This window comes from Olea europaea, chromosome 1 (genome assembly GCF_002742605.1).
Source record: "Olea europaea var. sylvestris chromosome 1, O_europaea_v1, whole genome shotgun sequence".
NCBI lineage: Eukaryota > Viridiplantae > Streptophyta > Magnoliopsida > Lamiales > Oleaceae > Olea > Olea europaea.
Window position 1 is genome coordinate 5,089,714 of NC_036237.1, and position 3,832 is coordinate 5,093,545.

The following is a 3,832-nucleotide window of genomic DNA, read 5'->3' on the forward strand; positions in this document are numbered from 1 at the left end:
CTTATAGAGATTTTCATAACAGTAAGTAGTTGATTATTTTAAGAGAAAATATTCTAATAGTATGAAATTTACAAATTTAGTTGCCAGAAATCTTACTTTATTTGACTTTTAAGGATCTGCCAGTTAGAAATTCGAAGTTATAAACCTTAAGTGGTTTAAAATAACATTGACCATTTTATAAATAAATCTATTTGGGTAGCGATTCAAAACATAAATTTTTGGGTCGTCACATACAATGTCAAATAAAACAATTCTTTAATTTGCTATGTATATGATTGTTTTTGAAATACCTTCCCAGTAGCAACTGCAATAGATATGTCAACTGAATCACTTAAAATTATTTCGCGCTTTTGCAGCATCCCAGTAAGCTGCATATTCTAGTCAACTTTGTTAGCGTGGCATATTACAGGAGAAAAAGAAGACCGTGCAACATTAATGCTCTACAGAAGAATCGTCAATACTGAAACTCATATTTGTACACTCAGTGAAAGCTATGCACCAAAAAGAGAGAGAGAGAGAGAGAGAGAGAAAAAGAGAAGAAGAAGAAGAAGATAGAAATATGATTTTAGCAAGCTGAATTCTACAGCATAGTTGCAACTTCCAAACATCTGATGGCAGGAAAATTTTGGAGTCTAAGAGCAGAGACATAAATGTGAACTAAAGAATTGACACTGGTCTTCTGATAGTAGTAGTTATCAATTGGGAAAGCAGGCATTGTATAAATACTAAATTATAGCAAGGCAGGTGTAACCAGTAAGTAGTCGGAGGTTTCATTGTTTGAGTGTTATAATTCATATATTATATTGAGACTTTTAGGAGTCTAATTTATCAAATTAGCAACAATATATAGGTGAAAGAAGCTCTGAAGCATAATTAAACTTTATAGGGCATAGCATACTTGAGATTCAGTAAATAGCATGACTTGAGCAGAAGAAAAGAGCCTCCCAATAAATCCCAGCAAATCAGTCTCTCAAGTTGTTCGCATCTTAACAAGTAATCAAATTCGGGGCTTTTCAATCCCCAGTTTCAATGGGGTACGAAGGATGAAATACAATCGATTTCTCCATTTTTAGCAGTTATCGCTTCTCCTTGTTCCTGTTCCCAAATCTAACCCAGGTAGCTCCCAATGTTTGGCTATTATTAGATCTTTTAGCTTAGAGAACAGGAGATTAACAAGCTTGCAGTATCGCTTAGTAATAAGCATTGTTCGTTGGGCAACATCAAATCTTCCAAGATTTTTACCAGTTCAACAAAACATAGAAAATAGTAGATCTCAGCTGGAAACAATTCTAAGAAATGCCAAAAGTTTTTAGCCATGCCCCTTTAAGTATTCAATATGAGAATGGCTCACTGCAGAAAATATATTAAAACACTACAGTTGATCAATATTTGGTCCAGTACATCTGTTGACACATAAAAATTCAGCCCAAATCAAACAGCCCAAGGAGTAAAGCCCAATTGGAGGATCCCCAAATCAGATAGCCCAAAGAACGAAGTCCAATCGAACGAATCAAGGTGAAGGCCCAAATAAGGGGCCCAAGAATGCGGTAACGCCATCGCCCAAGTTTGCAAGTCGCCCAGAATCTGAACGAATAGAGTGTCATACGGTCGCCCAGAGCTGTTATTCTATTCTCGCCCAAACCTTCAAGTAGCCCAAGGTATCAATAGACATAACGCATCGTGGTTATCAAGAAATGCAGTTATTAAGGCAGTTGTTAAAGTAGCCCTATCACGTTCCACGACTCAAGGAATTCAATCGAAAGCGGTTGAACGATAAAAGGTAATGGCAGCAGTTAAAAGGCAGTTTCATGACAAAATGGCCACTACGAAGAAAGTGGGTAGTTATAGGACGATCAAGCAGTTTTTAGAGTAGTTAATCACAAAAAGATCGTCTATGAGGTATAAAAGGGAGAAAGGACGTAGAAGCAAAGGACCGAATCCAAAACTCTCGAACAGAGAATATGTAATTTTCATTTCCTTAGCTTTTAGACTTAAACACTTTTCTTTCTGTAACTTGTGTGCTTGCGCCCCTTAGAGGCACGTTGTTTTCCATTTCCAATTGTAAAGTTCATCGCCAATAAAAGAACACCCCTTTTTGGGACTTTGTCTCAAGAAGTTTCATCCCTTACACAATCGTCTGATCCTTTTTAATTGTTAGCGACTTAACCCGCGCGAAAAAATTTGGCACGCCCAGTGGGACAGTGGTGTTAGGTGTTGAAAGTACAAAAGGTGAAACAATATGCCTCAGAGATCCGACAAGGAAGGAGCAAGTCATGGAGGAATCCAGTCTGTAATCGAGCGACATGAGGAGCATTATGCCTCTCCACGAACAGATGGACAAAATCAGAGCAGTAACAGTCGTTACGAACCAATGACGGAGTTGAGTCCTCGAACCATGCGTGCATTACTTGGAGAACTCACGCAAGACGTTGTTGAATAGGTAAATCTTCTAAGTATTCATAATATAGAAAGATTTACACAAAATGGAAATGCACACTATGACAATATGGCCAAACAGCTAAAAACGTTAAACGAAACAATGAATAAGTTAGTAGGCCAAATATGTCAACCGGCTATACCTCTTACAAACCACTTTCAAACCAGGACAATTGTGGGACATAATCCCTCTGTCCTAAATCCGAATCAAGGGGTAGAACCGCTTTCTGGTCCCTCTACTTCAAACCAAGGGGGTACTACAGTGCCAAATCAAAACAATGGTAATGGCATGCCTAACTTGGGGGGTAATCCAAACGTGAGAGATAATGTTCTAAACAATGGACAGAATATTCCACGTGGTAATGAGGGAACAGATGTCCAGGCTAATGGTAATGGCCCTAACTATGGTAATTTTGTTGCCAATCAAGGACCAAACATCAGGCCTCATGTAAATCAATCGGTTAATCAGCCTGTAGGAATTCCATATGATCCCAATGTCATGTTGAGGAACCAGATTATAAAAATCATGCAGGATCAGATGGCTTTTGGGGTGCGTCCTGTCATTAGGCCGACGTATACAAAGCCATATTCTGATTGGGTAGACCAAGCATATCCATGGCCTAGAGGGTACAAAGTGCCAGAATTCTCACTGTTTACCGGCTTAGGAGAGGTGTCTACTCTAGAACACATAGGGAGATTCACGTTGCAAAGTGGTGATGTAACAGATTACCATAAAATGAGATTTTTTCCTAGTTCGTTAACAGGAGTAGCTTTCTCCTGGTTCATCAACTTGCCAGCGAACTCTGTTCAAACATGGCAACAACTGGAACAGTTGTTTCACGCTCAGTTTTATAAAACTGAGTCTGAAGTCACTTTGGCTGATTTGACGAATCTACGTCAAATGTCAAATGAATGGGCAGAAAGTTTTCTCTAAAGGTTCAAAACAGCAAGAAGCAAGTGTTTTGTACCTCTGCCCGAAAAAGAATTTGTCAAGATCGCACAAGGCTGCTTGAGCTTTGATTTAAAAAAGAAGTTCCAGGACAAGGAATTTCCTGACCTTTTCTAGTTGAGTGCGAATGTGATTAGGTATGAGCGACTGATAAGAGAAGAAGAACAAATGAAAAATTCCAGTAAAGGGACTTATTACAGAGACCCAAATTTTGACGTTCATACCATCGACGACGAATCATACGATCAGGCCGAAATGTGTTTGGCCGAATTGGTAAAAGGGGATACATATACTTGTCCCATAATGGCCAAGCCTAGACCATCGGGCAAAGATGAGCCCATAAAAGATGGAAACATAAAGGCTAGAACGTTCTCGTTCGATGTAACCAAAGCTGACCTTATATTTGATAAATTATATAGGGATAAGCAGATAAAGTTGAGCGATAAG

At 38.8% G+C, this 3,832-nt stretch overlaps 1 long non-coding RNA gene across 1 annotated transcript in view; it reads right to left on the reverse strand.

The window, feature by feature from the left end:
- Nucleotides 1-273: 273 nt before the first annotated feature.
- The window catches only part of LOC111379327, an 11,813-nt gene continuing 8,254 nt past the window's right edge, over nt 274-3,832 (reverse strand). Inside the window, exon 3 of the long non-coding RNA XR_002700040.1 lies at nt 274-368. This is a non-coding gene — a long non-coding RNA (uncharacterized LOC111379327). The remainder of the gene's footprint in view (nt 369-3,832) is intronic.